A 24229-nucleotide genomic window follows, 5' to 3' on the forward strand; every position below is an offset into this window, starting at 1 on the left:
CGTTCTCTCATGGAACCTTCTAGGACCTGGGACCTACCTTGGACACTAAAATCCTCTCCCACCTTTCTTGGTTGGGAAACACCTAGACCACTCCCTTCAGGAGCACCCCAAATGCCTCTTCAGACTCTCTGGTACTCACCCAGAAGTCCACCTCCATTGTAAGCTCCCTGGGGTCAGATAACTCACACTCCACCTGGTGTTGGTGTAGCTCTGGAAAATAAGGACCAGACATATGCTCTCCAGCAATTACATCACTCTGCCCTTCACTTGTATTAACCACAGTACCCTTCAGCCAACCATCCAGTGACTCAGCCTTGAAAAAGCACTCTACATCACCCTCCTGAGACTGGTGAGACAGTGACTGTCCCTGACACTCAACCCATACTCTTCTGGGAAGTCTCCACACGCTATATCCAGGACATCCACCAGGGGGGAACCCTTTTCCCTGTCACTCTCTTCTAGAGCCAGTAAAGTGTCCTTCCCCCCAGTAGGAATATGACTCCCTGTGTGCCAGTTCCCTCATCCTTCTCAGGGACCCTGTGCATAACGGGAACTACCTCATACTCTTGAACCGCCTGGGGTGTGTCAACTCCCTTCTTCAAGTTGGGCACCACATCTCTGGGCTTGTGCCCTTCTTCAGCAGTACTGGATGCAAGATTTTTGCTGCCACCATCTGAACTGGACTCAGCCCTTTCGGCTTCCAGTTTTAGCTATTCACAGCTCAGCTCCGGAGCTGCAATCCTTTCATTTTTCCAGGGCTAAGGCTCTTGCTGCCTCAGCCCTCTCAATAAACTCATCTAGCTCTTCCACCTGCCGCTCTTGAGCTAGGAGCCATTCATCTCTCACTGGTTCTCTTTCGTCATCTGAGTAGTCGTCCTCCTCATTCTCAGGGCTATGGTTCCTTTGGTTCTTTGCTGCCTGTTCCTCTGCCCATTGTGCTTCTCCCCAGGATAAACCGATATCTAGCAGTTCCATCTTAGTGGATCTCCTTGACATGGGAAGTCACCATTTTCTGCAAAGCCCCCTCAGCTCAGCCTTAGTGAGGGATTCAGCAGGTACAATGTTTGACACATCGTAGTCTTCTGTGAAGCTGGAATCCATTCCCAATCTGGCAAGGTATCACAGGCAAAACCAAAAATCAAAGTCCAAAATCAATAATATATCCAGGAGGACATCAGAGAACCAAAAAGCAAAAAAATTAAAAATCAAGTTGACCTTCAACTGTGGGTAGGTAGTGAAACACTTAGCTACTGTATGTCACTGCAGAAATACAAGTCCTATCCTCACCGCTGATCACCAATGTTAGAAATGGGGTTTTTGGTTGGCAGTCAGGTTACTCTCTATCCAAGCAAGAACCCTCACTCTAGTCAGGATAAGTCACACACAATCCAAATTATCCTGTGCCCACAATCTGGTAGCTTGGCACGAGCAGTCAGGCTTAACTTAGAAGGCAATGTGTAAAGCATTTGTGTAATAAATCATACAATAACATAATATAGCACCACAAAAATACACCACACAGTGTTTAGAAAAATATATAATATTTATCTGGGTATTTGCAGGTCTAAACAATCAAAGATGCAACATGAATTTGTAAAGATATCACTAAAAAGTGATATGAAGTATCTTAAAAAAGTAAACAAAGTTTCTTTCAAGCACAAAGTACCTGGTTTGGAGTGGAAAATCTCCGCTGAGGGCCGCAGAAGAAGAGATGCGTGGAAAAATGGTGTGTGCGTCGGTTACGCCCCCCTTCACACACGGACTTGCGTCGTTATTTTTCACTCGGGGAAGACATGCCTAGTTTTCCGGCACGCGGACCGTCTCCTCCTATGGATTGCGGGATTACCAGATGTCCCAGGGTCTGTGGATGGATTCCTCGGCTTGTTATCCGGCTGCGCGTCATTCCGGGAGGCTGTGGGTGGAATTTTCTTACTAACCGCAGGCGTCGCGTCGATTTCCTCTCTGGAAGGCGGGTGCCGTTGTCCATGCGAGGCCGTGCGTCGAAGTTCCGGTAGTACCGCAGGCGTCGCGTCGAGCAGCGTCTTTCTGGATCGCCGTGCAGTGATTTTCTCACCGTGGAGCAAGCTGTGCGTCAAAATTTTCTGTGCACGAGGAGTCCAAATGAAAAAAAGAAGTCTTTTTGGTCCTGAGACTTCAAGGAACAGAAGGCAATGTCTATCCAAGCCCTTGGAGAGCACTTTTGCAGCCAGACAAGAGTTCAGCAAGGCAGCAGGCCAACAGCAAGGCAGCAGTCCTTAGTAGAAAGCAGACAGGTGAGTCCTTTGAGCAGCCAGGCAGTAGTTCTTGGCAGGAGGCAGGTTCTGGTTCAGGTTTCTTCTCCAGTAAGTGTCTGAAGTGGCAGGGCAGAGGCCCTGTTTTATACCCAAATGTGCCTTTGAACTGGGGGAGACTTCAAAGAGTGGCTAAGAAGTGCACCTGGTCCCCTTTCAGTTCAGTCCTGTCTGCCAGGGTCCCAGTAGGGGGTGTGGCAGTCCTTTGTGTCGGAGCAGGCCCTCCACCCTCCCAGCCCAGGAAGACCCATTCAAAATGCATATGTATGCAAGTGAGGCTGAGCACCCTGTGTTTGGGGTGTGTCCGAGTGAATGCACAAGGAGCTGTCAACTAAACCTAGCCAGACGTGGATTGTAAGGCACAGAAAGATTTAAGTGCAAAGAAATGCTCACTTTCTAAAAGTGGCATTTCTAGAATAGTAATATTAAATCAGACTTCACCAGTCAGCAGGATTTTGTATTACCATTCTGGCCATACTAAATATGACCTTCCTGCTCCTTTCAGATCAGCAGCTGCCACTTCAACAATGTACGAGGGCAGCCCCAATGTTAGCCTATAAAGGGAGCAGGCCTCACAATAGTGTAAAAACGAATTTAGGAGTTTTACACTACCAGGACATATAAACTGCACAGGCACATGTCCTGCCTTTTACCCACACAGCACCCTGCTCTAGGGGTTACCTAGGGTGCACATTAGGGGTGGCTTATATGTAGAAAAAGGGGAGTTTTAGGCTTGGCAAGTACTTTTAAATGCCAATTCGAAGGGGCAGTGAAACTGCACACACAGGCCTGAGACAAGGTGAAGTGGCTACTTAAGTGGGTGGCACAATCAGTGCTGCAGGCCCACTAGTAGCATTTAATCTACAGGCCCTAGGCACATATAGTGCACTCTACAAGGGTCTTACAAGTAAATCAAATAGCCAATCATGGATAAACCAATCAACAGTACAATTTACACAGAGAGCATATGCACTTTAGCACTGGTTAGCAGTGGTAAAGTGCCCAGAGTTCAAAAGCCAACAACAACAGGTCAGAAAAAATAGGAGGAAGGAGGCAAAACGTTTGGGGATGACCCTGTCAAAAAAGCCAGGTCCAACAGTCCGTAATCCCACTCTGCCCTATTTGTTGCAGTACCACTGTTGTCCGTGAACACCACCACTAGGCTCCCCTTGATGGAGTGTAGAAAGGCTTTCAATGGCAGTCAGATTGCTCGGAGCTCCAGAGAGTTGATGTGGGGTCCAGATTCTGCCAGAAACAAGAATCCCCTGATCTCCACCTCCCCCAGACAGCCACCCAATTCCAGGAGTGACACATCTGTCACTACTGTGAAATACTGTATGGTTGGGGAAAGGGAATGGGTCTGCTGCCGACACAATCGTGGTTCATTAGCTACCACTGCAGTTCTTTTGCAGTTCACTCAGATCTGGACCGTGTCGGAGAGATTCCCCCGACGCTGCATCCACTGGAACTTCAGGTCCCACTGCAGAGCCCATATATGCCAACGGCCATGTACCACAAGCCTGATGCAGGAGGCCATGAGACCCAGCAGCCTCCATCAGTCTTACCAAAATCCAGGATAAAGGCTAAAACAAGAGTATGATAACTCAAATATTCTGGACTCGTCGTCTGAGAGGATAGGCCTGAAACTGAATGGTGACCAGAACAGCACTGATAAAAGGGAGCATCTGAGAGGGAGTCAGATGTGACTTCTGCTTTTTGATAGTGAACTCCAGGCAATGCAGGAGGTTGGCCAAAGTCTGGAAGTGGGAGATGACAGTCTGGGAAAAGTCCGCCTCTAACAACCAGTCATTCAGATATGGAAAAGACTGGCACCCCTGATCTCTGCAGATAGGCTGCAACCTCCATCATCACCTTGGTGAACACCGAGGGGGTCTGGTAAGGCCAAAAGGGAGCACAACAATCTAAGTGCTTACGGCCCACCGTGAACCGCAGGTAGCTTCTGTGGTCAAGCAGGATGGGAATGTGTAAGTATGCGTCCTGCAAGTCCAACACTACCATCCAGTCTACTGGGTCGAGGGCAAACAGGACTTGAACAAGCGAGAGCATTTTGCACTTCATGCTGAAGAAACCGAGAGCACAGGTCTAGGATGGGGCGAAGGCCTCCATCCTACTTGGGCACCAGAAAGTATCAGGAATAGCAACCATGACCTACTTTTGCACCCTCTCTATGGCTCCCTTGGCCAAGAGAGAAGTCCCTTCCTGGTGGAGCAAGGTTAGATGGTCCTTCCACAGGCCTGTTGCAAGTAGGTGGCATGGTAGGAGGAGTGGTCACAAAGGGGCAGGAGTAGCCCATTCAGACAATTTGATTAACTCACTGGTCTGATGTTACTGACCTCAAGTGGGGCAGGTGATGGTGTGCCCTGCCTACCACTGGGTGCTTATGATGGTAAGAGAGCAAACTATTGGATTTGGAGGCAGCGGCTGCTGGAGGAGGGTGGACTGCTCAACCTATGGCTGCTCGACCCATGGGGTCTGTGGCATTGGGTCCTTGGCCACACACAGGCTGGGAGGACCCTCCTCATGGCCACGAAAGGAGCCAAAGGTGAACAGGGTATGGTGAGGGGCCATGGAAAAGCCCAAGGGATCTGGCCATATCCCCACTGTCCTTGAAGCACTCCACCACTGAGTCTGTATTGCCTCAGACGAGACAAGATACATCAAAGGGCATATCCATAAGCGAGGCATGGACATCCCTGGAAAAGTCACTCATTCTCAGCCAGGCATGGCACTGTAAGGCCACCATCCATTAAACTGTTCTGCCCATCAAGTCGGTGGTATCCAGTCCTCATCTGATCATGAACCTGGCTGCATCTCTCCTGTCACCAATTGCTTGAGAAAGTATGTCTAAGGCCTCCTCCGAAACCATGAGCAGCATCTGAGCAACAGAGACCCATAGCCTGCCGGGAAGGTGGGAGCGGACTGGCCAGACCTCTGGCTGCCTGACCCACGCGGTCTATGGGTACTGCATCCTCTGCTACAAAGAGACAGAGGCTTGCCCAATGTGGTTTCTGAATGGGTAAAACCACAGCTGGAAGCCCCTTCCGTGGCCACAAAGGAGCCAAAGGTGCTCTCGGGTTGGCGAGGGGCCATAGAAAAGCCCAGGGATCTGGTTGTATCCCTGCTGTCCTTCAAGCGCCCCAGCACCGAGTCTGCCTTCTCTCCAAAGAGACAGAAGCCATCAAAGGACAGATCCTTAAGAGAGGCTTGGATGTACTTCCTGGAAAGTCAATTGTTCTCAGTCAGAAGTGGTGCCATAAGGCCACCATCCATGAAGCTGCTCTGCCCAGCGGAACAGCGAGCCTGTGGTATCTAATCCACATGCGATCGTGGACTGCATCTCACCAGTCACCAACAGCTTAAGAAAGTATGACCCAGGCCGCCTCCGGAACCACGGGCAGCACCTAAGCAAGAGTTCCACAGTGCATGAGAGTAATGGCCCAAAAGGCATGTGATATTCACAGACCGCAATGCCAGGCTGGTGGAAGAAAACATTTCTTGCCTAAGGTATCAAGCCTTTTGGATTCTCTATCCGGTGGGAAGGTAGGGAATCATCCAGAATTTACATAGAACATGGAGGCTTGAATGACCAAGTTTTCTGGGGTAGGGTGTTGTGTGAGGAACTGGGAGTCCCCTGTAGTTAGGCAGTAGTGGCAGACAATAGTCTTGTTCACAGAAGCCCATGTGCTAGGTTTGAACTAAGACTGAAGCAGGACAGCTGTAAGGGTTTCATTAAAAAGGGAGTAGCAGTTTCGAGGGGGTTGCTCCCAGCTGAAGCACCTCTGTCGAGATGATTGTCTTGACTGCCACTGAGGGAAACAATGTTCAGGACCTCAGCTGCCTTCCTCACCACCATAGCAAATAATGCTCCCTCCTCTGTAGCTATGGTAGAGGGAAAGGCATGCCAGTATCTGGGAAGGTATCAGGTCCACTGTCTTCCGCCAATTCCTCACACCAGTGTGCATCCAAGTCTAGGGATGGTATTCTTCAGGGTCCAGTGACCCCTTCCAATCTTTCCCAAGTCCTAGCTCAATGCAATAGGTCTCAATGTCCGACATGGAAGACATGGCTTCAGTTGGTGGTAGAGTCCGCGTCGGACTATACCTTATCAGCTTTGTGGCAGAGTCTGGGATGAGAATGGTGATGGGACCCACCAGAGGGTGCTGGAAGCATTTGCACCAGGACCAGCACCGCTCCGGATCCATCTGCGAATCTATGGGGCCCAACCGGCGCTAAACAGCCAGGGAAGCAGTAAGAGACTCCCCTGAACCCACATGACCCAAAGGCACACCAGCGGGAAAGGGCTGCCCAAATATGAGGTGCATGACCTCATAAAACTCAAAGTGAAACTCGGGGGGGGGGGGAGGCGAGGATCCAGCCCAGGCTCAATTGCAGTCTCAGGCCTCAAATGGCAACGCTCCCTCATCTCACCTGACCATGATGGATGGGGCGTAGTCAAAGACATCTTCCACTTCTTGTTCTTTTTCGGGGAATTACCCAAATACCTGGATGACTGAGTGCAACAAAGACATTGAGCTGTGCGACCAATCCAGATACCTTCTTCTCAAAGAGGATGGAGACAGTTGCAGTGTTGCACGTTGATGTGGCAAGGAGATTGAGGGACCGCTCTCTCAAGGTCTTTGGATGCATGGAGCAGCATTCGGCATAGGTCTTCACATCATGGTCATACTCCAGGCACCAGAGGCAAACAAGGTGTGAGTGTGTCACTGACATCTGCCAGTTGCAAGTGCCACATGGCTTGATACTGGTCTTCCTAGTGGACATTCCTGCCACACCAGGAGAACATTTCTCGAAAATAACTTGAATAAAAGACGAAAAAAACTCAGACAAAAATTAACTAGGGGGTAGATCTCTCCAGATCTGTGCTGACTGGCGCAGAAAGAAAAACTGACATCAGCACGCTGGGGTGGCTCCTATATCGGCACTGAACACATCACTTCTGGTGCGGATGATGCCACGAAAGCTGGATGACGCCACCTACCAGGTGTGCAGGGTACTCTCCCCACAAAAGATTTCCAGATCTAGTCCAATGCCTCCGGATAATTCTAAGGTAAGGAATCTGCGGCTAGAAGTGTCTATTAATTTGAATGAATAGGATCTGACCTCAAAATATTCTGAAAACAATGAGGACGGAGGGGTCTCATTTTATCATATGGGGCACATTTAAAGCAACAATGTAATGCACATTTCTGCCCCTAATGCCTGGGTTAGGAAACCTCTGACTTATGGAGACTGCAAACTGAAGGAGAAACTAGATTGTGACACAGAATACCTACAGCTTCCCCAAAATTGTTTTAAAAGCTGGCAGGGATCAGGGGTCAATTGAGAACAAGTTCCTTTAACACCAAGGAGCTTTCTTTGGTCCAGTTTAAGAGATACTAAACAATTTGGTAACAATATATGTGCAACATTAACACACCAGTTTCAAGGTGAAGGAGCAGAGGGCACAGGGCTTTAGATTTTGTTTTCTCTTCTGAACAACATAAAAAAGGAGGCAAATTTGGCGAACTGAAATTGTTGTGCATCTCTGTACAGAGCAACTTCACACTCCCAAAATGTACGGGTGTCATATTTAGATAGTAGGTGTCCTATAGGAAGTGTACAAATAAGAAAACAGTGATTTCAATGCACAGATTATTACTTTTGAAGTCCTCAAGGTAATGTGGTCTCTAGAAGTGAATAAAGCATCTGGAACAGATAGCTAGAGTGTTTTTTCAAAATCTTTGTGCCGCTAGTGGTACCTAGTTGACTTTGCTTTTCAAACCATTTGCCGACAAGGTTCTGAGAAGGAAGATCTATGTATTGCTAGGGTCTCTGGATGCCAAGTCGTCCTCTAAGTGATTTGGACCATTCTGTCATGACTGCTGCATACAGTGGGTCTGGGCCTCTCCTTCATTGCTTGGCTTATTGCTAGTTACATGGCAACGTTTCTAGATCTCTTGATTAGCAGAAGGGCGTGAAGCAAGGCCACCCACGTGGACCCTTTCTATTAGCACTGCACACTAAAACCCTGAGGTGCTAAATTTAATACATGAAGGCTATGGCTGGTATTATCTTTGGTGTAGATTTTACCAAGATGTCTCTCTTTGCCGATTACAATACTAAAACCAGGCTCAAGTGCTCTTCCAGGGCTACTGCAACATCTACAGAGATGATTAACATTTATCTAGCCTTGGAAACAGTAATTCTAATAGGAGGATTAACCATCTTCCAATAGAACTCCAAGGTAGTAACTAAATCATTGAAGGCAAGTTGCCCCTCTCTGCTCAATGACCTCCATAGAGACCTAGTCCATAGGGGCCCAGGTGATGAGGACTCCTCAATTCCTCTCTTGGATGGCCCACACTCATAAAATTAAAATGTTCTTCATGTACATTTTTCAGGCTTTGCGGACTGAAACAAATTCAGATGTTGAGTGGTTGTAACAAGTTGTCTTCAAATGCATTTGCAAAGGAGTCTGTCTGGCCTAATCTACTCTTTAAAAGGTTATAAAGGCCTAAAGCACTTAAACACCGCTCTCTACAGGTATGTGCACTATAATACTGGATGTTTCAATTAAGTGTGTTAGGGGAGTGGTTCAAAAATCCCCAGGCAAACTATTTCCACATGGACCAAACCATCAGGAGAAAACTGCTTTTGTTCATAGCACAGAGACCAGTGAATGCATTTGATTGTACCTCAACAAAGATCACACCACTGATTTGGGAGAGGGTAGGCCACAGATTTAGTATGACCCCTTAACACCTGATCATGCTAACCTGGTAGTTGACTGGGTCACACTTTATCCCCTGGTCATGTGGAAAGTCTAACCTGCTTTTTGTCTGGGTCCCACTGGTAAGTGACATTGAACGGGTTGGAGGATTATTCTGGACATATTCATGGGACAACTCATCAGATCCCTTGATCAATGCAAGCCTTAACTACAACAGGGTGAGCTTGAGAAAATTCACGAGGCCAAAAGTGACTATGGGTAATGCAACTAATCTCAAAAGCAACTAAGATAAGGAAACTATTACGTTTGCGAAATTCATAGCTAAAGCTTCACAGTCTAATAGGCTTTTAAGTTCAGGCATATAATTTGTGCTATTCCTATGTGACCAAGATGATTTTTAATATGGAATGTAATTATATTACTTGCAAGTGGGAAAATGTGTGCAGGTCCACGAGGTGTGTGCTTAACAGGAATGTACACTACAAGATTTTATTTGATTGGCATCCTTATCTTTAGCTGGCCCCGATTGCTGTAAGTGAGGTGGGTGCAAAGCAATACAAAAATAAGTAATCTTTGGAAAAAGGTTTTCAGTGCTATAAAAGAAATGAGTGTTCCAATAACCATGCTGGGTATCTGTTAAGAAGTGTGGCATTGTCTAGCGGCACCTAACAAAGCCATTAGTTTTAACTGTAAAATAAGCAATACTCCAATGCGACTTTGGGGACTTTTGGCCATGAAGGTTACTTTAAAAATGGAATTTTTAAATATGCGGCCCCTTTAAATCCCTCATTAGATTACCTGTTCAAAGGTTTACTGCCCATGCCCATATACACCCTTACTGAGGACAGAGATTAATTAATTGTGTGGGAGGTTAGAATGAATTGGTAGTTCTATTTGGTGTATGTTGGCAATTAAGTTAGGTTTTTGACAAACATTCACTGTGAAAATTCAAACTTAGGGGAGAAAGGCTGTTAATAGCAGACCAGTCATTCGGGTAAGCCACATGAGAGGAGAAGCTGTCAAACATTAATGGGACATTTTTAGGAAAATGTGTACTCTCCGATGTCGATCTCTATTAAAATTCAATACAAAATCACTTTTGTAAATGCCTACATTTTATGGCATTATTGTTTGTTTCACTTGCTAAGCAGCCTTGTTAGCAATCCAGTTATTTGGTTCCTCGGTGCCGTTTGACCTGCTTAGTTAGCCAATTCAGGAGTCTTCACAATACTTCAAGACTGTTCTTAATTTTCCTTCCTTGCTGTTGTAATATTCGATTTCAATACGTTGATTCATGATTAGTTGCAAATTATGGGATAGGGGAGGTACTAAAGCTGCTGACTATAGTTTTTTTTGTTTGTATTGTAATTCACTACTTACTCCTCTACAAGGGTTATTTCTAAAATGTGTACTAGATTGCCTAAGAGTTTTGGGTAAAGTCCGTATGTTTTTTTTAGCTGTTTGTATCGAGGGGAGCTCAAAATCTATTAGTATGTATTCGAATACAATTTCTTTTTTTCTGAAATTGTTGTTAAACATTGTGCATAAATACTTCTACGATTATCTGGAGAAGACCTAAATTAGCGCCATGGTGGTTTCCGGCAATTTCACGTGGATTATATAAATTTAAATAAAGGGTCGTGGGCAGATTTCAAAGTTCTGTGCATTATACAAACAGCACTGTTTTGTAATGTGTTATTGTTGTCTGAAATATCTCCCTTCTACATGGGGCTGTTTGATTACCGTAAGAATAAGAAATATCTATTTTGGAATAAAAGCTGAGAAGGATGTTTCCATTCCCACTGTCTTTTAATTTATTGCTCGTTCCACATTCTTTACCACTGGGCGCTGTGCTACCAGGTAATGTTGTAGAGTATTTATGCTTAGTTGTTAGGGTCGAGCCTGCATCGACTTGCAAGACGCTTTAGTAGTTAGAAAAGGGCTCGGAGCCCCATCCATGTCACGTCAGTGTCTTTCATTGGTTCGAGGGCTTGCCTTTTAAAATCTGCTTGCTTTCATTAGTGGAAGACATGAATACGTCTGCCTTCCACTAATTCTATCTTCCACTAACTTCCGGTGGTTAGCCCTCCTCGAGCGCCACGACCAAGTACTGAAAACATGCGAGGTTCGCTGTTTTCCGTCCTGTTTGTGACTAATTTTTAAATCTTTTTCCCAGCGCGATCTCGCTCGGCAGCAGTCGAGCGATTTGCATGACATCGGCCCTGCTACATAGGTAATTGCACTTTTGCCGGTTATGTAGATAATTGCACTTTTGCCGATAGGTTTCACTACGAGTGAACTGTAGCAGCGAGATCGCGCTCTTTTTTCCATTTAGTGTGGCAAGAAAAGTCCGGTTGGGAGTTTACAACTGCTAATAGTTGTAACTCGGAGAAATGCGAGACCCGTGTTGCATTGCAAATGCTTCTTTTTAGTATTGCTCCCGTACACTGTTAAGTGTGTTGAAATGTTTCTATTAACTTGTTTTTACAGTTCTGATGTCCGTTTATGTAGAACCCACAAATGCTGCATAGCTTAATTCTCTCCAAACAAAAATCTTCCAGTACGTTCCAAAGTCTCTGCTTGCATTCCTCAGTATCCATTCTCTATGCCAATGATCTTAGAAGAATTACCCTCCTGAACACTCTAAAGTAACAACGCTTTTACCTGCTCCACACCAAACTAAATAGGCCTTTGGATGTTATAGAGGCTGTCAAAGTTTTTGTGTCCTCATGCCATGAGACACTTGATTTGCAGCCGCCAGGTCCAGAGGGGCAAAAACTGTCATCTCTCAACACAACTCCCACACTACGTCTGTTTTGGCAGTACATATGTTGTAACCTCCACTCAGATATTCAATTCCCTAAAATTAATGCTCAGTCTCAACTCTTCTCACAGTTGTCTTGCCACAACACAGGACCCAACATTTCAGGGGCTTCCACCAACTACATGACGTCGGCAGGACTATTTTTAATTGTGGTAATCATGTCTGCATGGATTTGGCATTTCAAGCGTAAGATTCTCACAGATGCAAGCATCTACTCAGAGCCCAACGTGAAAGGGAGTAAAAATCTGAACCCCCTAATCTTATGTGGTGATCGGCACAAGCAATCAGGATTTATTCCTGCACTTGGCAGAAGCTGAGCTGCGGTGCAGTCACTATAATTTGTCAGTTATAGTGCAGACAACTCACAGGTGTAGGTGACTTGCATATGACGGAGTTCAAACTGAGGTGGCATTTTGTGCAAAACAACAAGGTACAGTGTACCTTCAGGTGGTAAGAGTCCTACCCCATGCACCAGGAAACAAAGCGGTTTCAGTCTGGTATAGATCAACTTTGTGGAGGAGTGACTTGCCAATAGAATGACTTCTGCCACCAGATGTAAGGAACTCAAATGTCCATGCTAAATCTCCAGGTTTGAAAGTGGAAGCAGGAGATGTCGAGGTGCAGAAGGTCTGCATTTCACATCCTTCACTACTAGCAAAACGTGTCCGTCTTGGGGGAGTTGCTTCAATACACAAAGAATATACGGTGAGGGAGGGAATGGATTGCGCAGTGGAAAGTTCCATGTCAGATGAAATGCATCCCCCAGCGTTCCTTGTAACTGAAACTGGAGGAACAGAGATCAACCTGGAGCATGGGTGGTTTGGGAGGGGGCCGGGGCAGTACCACTGAGTTAAAACACTAAGAAGGCATGTTGAAGCTGATTCAGGCTGTCAGCTCTAGTGTTCAAAGGTACATACCAGATGGTTACCCACCAGCCAGATCCCATTTACCCAGGCCAAGAACCTCAGTGCCCTCCTGCAAAGAAGCCGAGATCCCCATCCTTACCTGTTTGTTCACACATCACAATACCATTGTGACGTCTGTAATGACTGGGACAGACCAACTATGAAGGAAAGAAAGATGGGCCTTCAGGGCTAGGAAAATCCCCCCCCCCCCCCAATTCGAGTAAGTTGATATAAAATCCTTGCACCTTTGGACACCAGAGTCCTCTGAGCTGCAATACCTCTAGGTGGGCACCCTACCCTATGGTGAAGGCATCCATCACTGGTTTGACAACTGTTTGTGGTGGACAAAAGAAAAGTTACCTTTTAGCAGCCACCACTGGTGTCTCATTTCAGTGCCCAGGGAGACCTTAATGTCCGGTGCTGGAATCACTGCGGATGGAGGCACCAGTGGAGAGCTCTTGCGTGCCAGCATACGCAGGTTATCAACAGTATATAAGTTGCCAGCTGGCCAAGCAAGCAGAGGACCGTCGGGGCTAGGCTAATAGAGGGCTGAAGGTGAGACTTAGAAAGGCTGAAGAAGTCAAAGTTTAATAGCAGCAACACTGTGTACTTAATTAGTGTGTTACCAGATGTGGAAAGTCCACCTTGAGCAGCCAATCAGCCAGGCATGGGACTAATGAGATCCCCAACCAGCGCAGATGTGTCAAAACCACTACTCTCATCTTGATGAAGGCTCAGAGTGAAGATGTTAATCTGAATGGGAGGACTGCAAAATGCGAGTGGGTAGAACCTACCATGAAGCCAAGGTGCCACGTGGGCAAATGCGTGAACCCCTGAGTCTTGTACGTCAAGCCACAAGAACTAGTCTCTTAGTTTCAGCTGTAGAAGCACCAGAGGACGAGGCAAGAATTCGAGACACAGAAGTCAAGGATAGGGCACAATCTGCCATTCTTCATGGGCACAATAGAAATAAAATCCATGTACAATATAATGCTACATGACCAGCTTCTTCACCACTTTCTATGATAAAGTTGCAACCTCCCGCAGGAGAATGCAAATGTGCTCAGCTTATTGGGATGTGGAACCAAATTGTCAGGGGCTGAGGGAAAGGTATAGTCTACTGCTTAGATCTGTGGGACCTACTGGTCTATGCAATGGCATAACAGGTTTTCAAACTGTGTGTTACCATCCCCCACCACATCCTGCATGTGATCTCCTGAGGAAAAAACTAAAGTGGCTTAGCAGGCAGTGCTGGAGAGGATAAGGAAGAGGGATGGTGGGCCTGCCATTCCTTGCCTCCACTGTGACCTTTGCATTAACTGGGCTGCTGGACTGGCTGAAAGGGTTGGCATTGGTGAAACGTAATCTTCCGGTACCAGCAAGACTTGTAATACTGTCTATGAAACTGCCTATCAGGGGATGCCAAACGCAATGACCAAGATGCGGCCTGAACCAGCTTTAGTATCTTAAGGGCAGAGTCTGCTTTTTCACCAAAAAGATGTAGTTTTTTTTTTTTTCAAGTCATCTAGGTAGGTTCCATCAGGGCATCATTACATTGGAGCAATGACTGCTAAGAAGTAGAAGTGGGCTGGAGGATCTTTGTTACAAGATTTGCTTTAGTTTCCTCCATCTGCAGAGCCATGTCTACTACCTCCACCACCTTTCTGATCACACAGTAAACACTAGCTCTGCTACGTGGCCTAGCGGGACATTCTAATTTTACCTTCAAAGAGGTATCTAGTCCATTAGTGTTCTCAAGAGCCAAGCAAGAGCAATGTCTAACTCACTGGAGTCATCACTGTTTATGACATGAGTAATTGGATGTGCCAGACTTCATCCATGATTTGCCAGTATTAATCTCTAGTCAAGGGTCTCGGTTGAGACTCCTTCCTTTATTGGGTCTCCTTCTAAATTCGCGGTGACTGTCTTTTTAAACAATTCGATATGGCTCTTCGATATGGATCCAGCACATGTGTTGTCAAAATAGCTACCAAAGGAGCGCCAGTGTGACCCCTAGCCTGAGGAGTGCCCTCAAGAGGACATCTAGGGTCGACTGGTGCCAAGGGAGGACATGCTGGCAGTATCCCACTCAAAGGTCCTGCCAGTTCCACGGGATCCAAGGCACCACAGAAGAGCACCAGCATGTACACCTTAAAGGCTACGATCTGCACCAGATTAGGACCAAGTACCACAAACTCCGGATATACTGAAGGTAGGTGTAGTATTGGGATCGAATTCAAATCTTCAGCTGGAGTGATTCACCAACTCTGGCTCAGAGGGACCCTCGAGGAGGAGAGCGGCATAGTGGAGATCTATCCAGAGAGGGAAAACGCTATCTGGGCATGGAGTCATCTAACCTGCATTGCTTCCTGTACATCCTTTTATTTTACATGGATGGTTAAGAGGAGGGCAACAACCTTGACTTGAATCTCACTCTGGAGCAGAAACAAAGCTGAGCTCCACACTTATCATGCATGCGCCATGAACAGCTTACTATACTGCTCCTTTAAAGCCTTCAAGTGCATAAGGCTGCATTGTCCTAATGACTTGAAGTCGTGCTTATGATCCAAGCATCAAAAGCAGATCTCATTGGGATCCGAAATAGACATCTGTCCATGGCAGGAGCAACTACTTTGAATCCTACTCTTAGATGTGATCTGCAAAATTTGTGATATTTAGTGACTTTTCTGTGAACATGTTCCAGATAGGTTTTGAAAGGTGTGGAAAAAAAGAGACTGACATGGCGCTGGGGTGGTTGTATATGACATCATAGTGGCACACCAGAGATATCCCAAAGCTTCCAGCTTTAGTCTGGTACCTGGGGAAACTCTAAACATGAAGAATCTGGAGCTAGAAGTGGCCATCTAAAGAGGCTTCAGTTTCCTTTAAAAAGGGACCTGGGCTGGCACTGTAGTCTGGATTCCCTTGTGGGGCAGAGCCAAGATTGGGTTGGATACATTTGGTCTACACCTATAATGGCATGGGGGAGCTACGAAACTAGGAACCGGAATGCAGTGAATCAGTGGCTGAGAATAATAAAATAATTCAACCCATAACTTTTTGTGCTAAGCCACTCATCTCCTGACGCACCCACCTGCACCTCCAGGCCTTTTTATGGGCGAGCACAAAGTGCTCCGTCCATTCTGTTATCTCTCTTTGGCCTTGAAACTATGCCCATGCCACGTAAGTCATTTACATTGGTTTGTGGGCTTGCCTTTTAAAATCTGCTTGCTTTCATTTGTTAAAGGCATGCATATGTCATGCCTTTTCCGTGTTTAGCCCACCTACACAGCACTGGTAAAGTACCAAAAACATACGAGGCTCGATGTTTTCAGCCTGGAGTCCGGACTACTTTATCTGTTTATTTTCCACGCAGCGCAATCGCACTGCATTTTAATTAGCGCGATCGCGCTCCGTTTTTATTTTTTGCTTTACAACGCTAATAGCTCTAACTCGAACAAATGCAAGACCCGTTGCATTGAAAATGCTTGTTTACTTAGCCATTCTTAGCCTTGACATCCTCAGTGGTACCAGCCTCTACTTGTATGAAGACTGCAACTGCTGATAAAGGGGCAGTTAGTTGGGGCTGAAGTTGAGTTGGTAATAGTAGTGGGGAATAGCTAATTATTCGGAGGTTCAAGACACTTTGTAAACAGTTCTGCACCATATTCTGCAGTCTCTAATGAGGTCCACCAACACATGAAGCATTGGTGGCAGTTGGTAGCATTGCATGTTGGTTTAACATGGCGTTACGTTCTCCACTTGTTGGTGTGACCCAGTGCGAACGTTGATTGCCTTCACCCATGATGTAGGGATAGTGTGAATTGTCTGTTGCCTTATGCTCTTGCAGGGGGGGCCTGATCAGGATATTAGTCATACAGATATTTAAGATGTAATTGGCCTAGGTAATAAGCAGACAGGGGCCTTTGTCCTCTGCCTTAACTTTCTTCTCCATTTCAAATATCTCTAACCAGAGTTCTAGAAAGAACTTACTGCAAAAAAGTTGCAATAGTAGCAGCGATTATTAACCCTAGCGATATCATGGTGGATATAGCTAGTTGTTTCCTAACAGTATGGTAAATCTTCAGAACCATTGACAAGAATACTAATGAAGATCTGGGCGTCTATTCAGATGTCACTACTATAAGGATAGTTGAGGATGCTAACGCCACTGAACAAGAGCAAGTAATGGGACTAGTGCTAACAATACTGGAACCAGAGACATCATTAACCAGGTAGGAGTTTAACGATCTCTGTAGTGGGCAGATGGGACACCAAAAGCAGAGGTATCTTTTCGGACGTCATTGCCAAAGACTATTTCTTAATTGACTGAGCACTCAACAGTTATTTTGGCTAAAATTTGGCTGACCTGTCAATGGGATCGGGGATGATTTTCTGCTCACCTGAGTAAGCCACTTTGAGCAACCTTGCTCTTAAATGGTCTCTACCTGAATGTTATTCTGTGTTTCTGGAATTTGAAAAGGTGGGGGGTGGGTGGGAGCTTCACTGAGCTGTTCCATGAATAGGGCATATCTTCAGAAAAACAGAGGAAATAAAAAAAATGCCCTCCAAGTCCTTAAAGGTCTTTATCAAATCTTACAATCCCAAGCCTTATGGGTGGAGTCAACCGTCTCCATTGATTATTTTCTGCCTACAAGTGGCTTAAGGCCATGGCGTGGCTTTCTTGGAAGACTGCAATACTAAAGGAAATGTTTCCCCAATTTCAAGCAGAAAAAAAACTCTCCAGCCGGAGAGGCCGAAAGAAGTGCAAAATACAATTTTGGGCAAACAGAGCAAGATTTAAAGCACTTTCCACAAATGTAGAGCAAGGCTCTCAGGGCGCTCGCTTCATATAAAATGTGTGGTAGAAACATGAGCAATAGCGACTGAAGAGAACCGGTGTTCAGAGGCTATTCACCTCACTGTCTGAAACGTGGGTGATGTTTAATTAAGTGAATGTGCTATTAATCAATCAATGCTTACAGCCTTTAGGTATAATACCATTTACTGAAATTGTAAAGTACTGTGCTACTTCCAACTAGATGGCCAACAATGATTATGCAAGTGAATCAATGATCATTCTAATGCTGGAGAAACTATGCTTCCTGGAAAATGATTTATTTACCCATATCGGGTAAACTCAAGGTGCGAGGCATACTGTGACTATATTGTACATGTTTAGTTTACGCTACTTTTCTGTGAATGAAGTAGAGCACTGCGTCTGCAACCAGGTATTATTCGAAACCTCCTCCTCTGGGGTGCTTGGAGTTCTCTTATAAAGCAATTGGCGGGTGAAATAGCACCAAACGATCACTAGCACTGATAAATAATATTGTCCATGCTCCCACTGGAACCTGTTGTATGTCCCTGGGAAAGGAAGCTCCAGATAAAGGCGTCACCAGTAAGGCCATTTGAATATGGTGAAGTATTTTTGTCTGTGTGAGGCAATGAAACAAAATGTTGCTCACTTATCTGCCAAGCACTGAATAAAGTGATGGGAAAATCCAGGTTTTGAGTGTGAAGAGAAAGAAAGCAACAACTTCTGGTGTTGGATTGTGCACCCAAAGGAGATATGGAAAATGTCACTTACACAGTGTACATCTGTTCGTGGCATGGGACGCTGCAGATTCACATGCTGTGCATTATCCTGCCATCTAGTGTTGGGCTCGGAGTGTTACAAGTTGTTTTTCTTCGAAGAAGTCTTTTCGAGTCACGAGACCGAGGGACTCCTCCCTTTCGGCTCCATTGCACATGGGCGTCGACTCCATCTTAGATTGTTTTCCCAACAGAGGGTGAGGTAGGACTTGTGAATATAGTAAATGTGCCCATGCAATAGATTAAGTATGTATGTACATAATGTTAATTAAAATAGTATTTATTTAAAAATTTAAAATTTTCATTCAACTTATAACGGCTACAGGCTCCCGGGGAGGTGGGAGGGCGCATGTGAATCTGCAGCGTCCCATGCCACGAACAGATGTACACTGGGTAAGTGACATTTTCCGTTCGATGGCATGTGTAGCTGCAGATCCACATGCTGTGCATATACTAGTAAGCAGTAATCTCCCCAAAAGCAGTGGCTTAGCCTGTAGGAGTTGAAGTTGTCTGAAATAAGGTTCGTAAAACAGCCTGTCCTACTGTGGCTTGTTGTGTGGTTAACACATATACACAGTAATGTTTTGTGAATGTATGAGGCGTAGACCATGTGGCTGCCTTACAAATTTCTGTCATAGGTATATTCCCTAGAAAAGCCATTGTGGCGCCTTTTTTCATAGTGGAATGCACCTTTGGTGTAATAGGTAGATGTCTTTATGCTTTAATATAGCAGGTTTGAATACATTTCACTATCCATCTGGCAATGCCTTGCTTGGATATAGGGTTCCCTGCATGAGGCTTTTGGAAGGCTACAAATAATTGTTTTGTTTTGCGAAACTGTTTTGTTCTGTCAATGTAATACATTAGTGCTCTTTTTATGTCCAACGTATATAAGGCTCTTTCCTCTACTGAGTCTGGTTGTGGAAAAAAGACTGGGAGTTCCACTGTTTGGTTTAGGTGGAATGGTGATATAACTTTTGGTAAGAATTTTGGATTTGTACGGAGAACCAATTTATGTTTATGTATTTGTATAAAGGGTTCTTGTATAGTAAATGCTTGTATTTCACTTACTCTTCTAAGATGTGATAACCTGGAAGGTAGCCTTCCTGATAGCTAAGTATTGCATTTCACAAGAGTGCATGGGTTCAAATGGTGGTCCCATGAGTTGTGTTAATATAATATTGAGGTTCCACGAAGGGACTGGTGGTGTTCTCAGGGGTATGATTCTTTTTAATCCTTCCATAAATGCTTTGATGACTGGGATTCTAAAAAGCGATGTTGAATGTCTAATCAGCAGATAAGGCAGATATCACTGTGAGATGTATCTTAATAGAAGAGAATGCTAGTTTAGATTTTTCTAAGTGTAATAAGTAACTTACAATGTTTTTTGCGGAAGCATGTAGTGGTTGAATTTGATTATTGTGGCAGTAGTAAACAAATCTTTTCCATTTGTTTGCATAACAATGTCTTGTAGTAGGTTTCCTAGCCTGTTTAATGACCTCCATACATTCTTGTGTAAGGTCTAATTGTCCAAATTCTAAGACTTCAGGAGCCAGATTGCTAGATTGAGCGATGCTGGATTCGGGTGTCTGATCTGTTTGTGTTGAGTTAACAGATCTGTTCTGTTTGGTAATTTGACATGAGGTACTACTGGTAGGTCCAGCAATGTTGTGTACCACGGTTGGCGAGCCCAGGTTGGTGCTATGAGTATTAGTTTGAGTCTGTTTTGACTCAGTTTGTTTACCAGATAAGGAATGAGTGGGAGAGGGGGAAAAGCGTAAGGTAATATCCCTGACCAACTTATCCATAACGCATTGCCCTTGGACAGAGGGTGTGGGTACCTGGACGCAAAGTTTTGGCATTTAGCATTTTCCTTTGTTGCAAATAGGTCTATTTTTGGTGTTCCCCAGCGTAGAAAATAATCTTGTAGGATCTGGGGATGAATTTACCATTCGTGTGTTTGTCGGTGATCTCGACTGAGATTGTCGGCTAACTGGTTTTGAATACCTGGGATGTATTGTGCTATTAGGTGAATGTGATTGTGAATTGCCCAATGCCAAATTTTCTGTGCTAAGAGAGACAGTTGTGACGAGTGTTTCCCTCCTTGCTTGTTGAGGTAATACATTGTCGTCATGTTGTCTGTTTTGACAAGAATGTGTTTGTGGGCTATCAGTGGTTGAAATGCTTTCAATGCTAGGAACACTGCCAACAGTTCTAAATGTGCAGTTGTTTTTGTTGAATGTTCCATTGTCCCTGTATACTGCGCTGGTTGAGGTGTGCTCCCCACCCTATCATGGAAGTATCTGTTGTGAACACGTATTGAGGCACTGGGTCTTGGAATGGCCGCCCTTGGTTTAAATTTATAGGGTTCCACCACTGAAGCGAGAAGTGTGTCTGGCGGTCTAACACTAGATCTTGGAGTTGACCCTGTGCTTGTGTCCATTGTCTTGCTAGGCACTGTTGTAAGGGCTGCATGTGTAGTCTTGCGTTTGGGACAATGGCTATGCATGAAGACATCATGCCTAGAAGTTTCATTACAAACCTCACCTGGTAGTGTTGGTTTGGCTATATGTTTAATATTATATTCTGGAACGCTTGTACCCTTTGTGGACATGGAGTGGCAATCGCTTTTTATGTGTCGAGTGTTGCTCCCAAGTATTGTTGTATTTGGGATGGTTGTAGATGTGATTTTTGGTAATTTATAGAGAACCCTAGTTTGTGTAGAGTTTCTATAACGTATTGTGTGTGTTGAAGACACTGTTGCTGAGTTCTGGTTTTTATTAACCAATCGTCTAAGTATGGGAATACGTGCATGTGCTATCTCCTTATATGCGCGGCTACTACTGCAAGGCATTTTGTGAATACCCTTGGGGCTGTTATCCCGAATGGTAACACCTTGAATTGGTAATGCACGCCCTGAATTACAAACCTTAAGTATTTCCTGTGAGAAGGATGTATGGGTATGTGGAAATATGCATCCTTCAGATCTAACGTTGACATGTAGTCCTGTTTTTTGAGCAAGGGAATCACGTCTTGAAGTGTTACCATGTGGAAGTGATCTGATTTGATGTAGAGATTCAGTGTTCTGAGGTTTAATATGGGTCTCAACGTTTTGTCTTTCTTTGGAATTAGGAAATACAGGGAGTAGACACCTGTTCCTTTTTGATGGTTGGGTACTAGTTCTATTGCTTGTTTTTGTAACAATGCTTGGACTTCTAGCTGTATGTGCTCTTGGGGGCACATCTGGTGGGAAATTTATGAATTCTATGCAATAACCATGTTGGATAATGGCTAAGACCCATGCGTCCATAGTTATGTTCGTCCAGTTTTGGTAGTATGTGGTAAGTCTCCCCCCCCACTGGTGTTGAGTGTTGGGGGTTTGTGACATTGAAGTCACTGTCTGGCTTGAGGTGCTTTAGGGCTTTGGAGTTTTCCCCTTGTTTTTGGGAATTGTCCACCCCTGTATGATCCTCGAAACCCTCCTCTCTGGTACTGCCCCTAATAGGTGGGTTTGGCTTGTGAGGTGGAAGGCTCTGCAGTTTGGGAACGAAACCCCCCTCTAAACTGTGGTCTTCTAAAAGTGCCTCTGCTTTGTGGGGAGTAGAGCGCGCCCATGGCTTTGGCCGTGTCTGCGTCCTTTTTTAGTTTTTCGATTGCTGTGTCCACCTCTGGCCCAAACAATTGTTCCTGGTTAAACGGCATATTGAGCACAGCTTGCTGGATTTCCGGTTTAAAACCTGAGCTCCGTAACCATGCATCCCTGCGAATGGTTACCGCAGTGTTCACTGTCCATGCTGCTGTGTCTGCCGAGTCCGGTGCAGACTTTATCTGGTTGTTGGAAATCGCTTGTCCTTCCTCAACAACTTGTTGGGCACGTTTCTGGTGTTCCTTGGGCAAGTGCTGTATTATATGTTGCATCTCGGCTTAGTGTGCCCTGTCGTAGCGAGCCAGTAGAGCCTGTGAATTGGCAATCTGCCATTGATTGGCTGCTTGTGCTGCCACCCGTTTGCCCGCAGCATCGAACTTCCGACTTTCCTTGTCGGGCGGTGGTGCGTCTCCTGATGATTGGGAGTTTGCCCTCTTTCTGGCCGCTCCCACGACTACCGAATCTGGTGTCAGTTGGTGTGTTATAAACACAGGGTCCGTTGGGGGAGGTTTATATTTCTTCTCCACCCTAGGCGTGATAGCTCTGCCTTTTACTGGGTCCTGGAACACCTGTTTGGCGTGCTTTAGCATGCCTGGGAGCATTGGCAAACTTTGAAAAGAGCTGTGAGTGGATGCCAATGTGTTAAATAAGAAGTTATCTTCTATTGGCTCCGCGTGCATTGCCACATTGTGGAAAGTAGCTGCCCTTGATAACACCTGCACATATGCAGTGCTGTCCTCTGGTGGTGACGGCCTTGCCGGGTAGCAATCAGGACTGTTGTCGGAGACCGGTGCATCATATAAGTCCCATGCATCCGTGTCATCCCCATGTGTGTTGGTGACTGCATTGGGGGTGTTGCTACCGGGGACAGCTGTGGTGAGTGCAGTGGAGAAGGCTGTGGCGAAAACCTTGGTGGTGGTGTTTTGTCTCTTGCCACCTTTGCCTGCATTTCCGACTCCTGAAATGCTAGCTTTCTTTTTATTTGAGGAAGAGTTTGAATTTTACCAGCCTCTTTCTGGATGTGCAGCCTCCTTTGAGTATGGTCTGGCTCTCCCATACTTAATTCCTGCTCAAATCTGTGCTCTTGCATTTGGCTGGAAAGTCCGTGCTCTTCTGTGCAGGAGCCTATTTTCGGCTCCGAGGCTGCCTTTTTCGACACCGAAGGTTTCGGAACAGCCTTTTTCGGCTCTGAGGAAACCTTTTTTACCTTGGGTGTGTCGAACTCTCGGTGCCGAGATGGTTCGGAGCCGGTATCTCGACCGGAGTCTGATGTCTTCGGCTGTTGGGAGGCCTTTTTCGGTGCCGATATTTGGTCACCGTGTTTTCGGGTTAAGCCATGGCTTTTTGGCGTTGGCATCCCCTTGGCCTTTATAATTTTGGAGTGAGTCTTGGCCGGGGCAGTTTTTTTCTCACAGTTTTTTGCTGTGCCGTCGGTAGCTCACTTTCGGAGGGTCCGGTCCATGAGTTTCGACGATGGACGCGGTCGGGCCGACCAGGCCCCACTGAAGAGTGGAAGCCCGAAGGGCCGCCGGAGTGCTTCTTTTATCAGTGTCGATGTACTAACACTAAACCGGTACAGAGCGCAAACAATACTGTCAAATTTTTCAATAACTAGCTAACTTTCCCGATTCGAAATACGGAGCGAAGAGGAACACATACGAACCCGATGGCGGAAAGAAAACAATCTAAGATGGAGTCGACGCCCATGCGCAATGGAGCCGAAAGGGAGGAGTCCCTCGGTCTCGTGACTCGAAAAGACTTCTTCGAAGAAAAACAACTTGTAACACTCTGAGCCCAACACTAGATGGCAGGATAATGCACCGCATGTGTATCTGCAGCTACACATGCCATCGAACATGTATATGTATATATATATATATATTTTTTTAAAGGGTGTACACTAATTTGCAAGTCTTTGCTCAGTAAAAAATAAGACCATGTATCTCCAGTAGGCATCATACGAGAAATGCCTCAAAGAGCACTAACTGGGCCACAAGAATATCGACACATTTATCTACATACGTACATGTATACATTTACAGTGATAAGCCTTGTGTACATGTCGTATGCTCACTTCAAATCAGATAATCTGCAATGCAACAGTAAAATATATAAGTACTCAGTGTGGGGGGGCGTCACCTAGGATTTTGGTTCCGTCTAGTTTTTTCAACAGAACTTTCAAAGAGAAAGAAGGCAGAATCAGAAAAGAGAATAAAA

At 45.5% G+C, this 24229-nt stretch overlaps 1 protein-coding gene across 1 annotated transcript in view; it reads right to left on the reverse strand.

The window, feature by feature from the left end:
• CXADR (CXADR Ig-like cell adhesion molecule) overlaps nucleotides 1–24229 on the reverse strand; it is a 345157-nt gene that overhangs the window by 39483 nt on the left and 281445 nt on the right. The window lies entirely within an intron of this gene.

The sequence above is a fragment of the Pleurodeles waltl genome, chromosome 8 (assembly GCF_031143425.1).
Source record: "Pleurodeles waltl isolate 20211129_DDA chromosome 8, aPleWal1.hap1.20221129, whole genome shotgun sequence".
NCBI lineage: Eukaryota > Metazoa > Chordata > Amphibia > Caudata > Salamandridae > Pleurodeles > Pleurodeles waltl.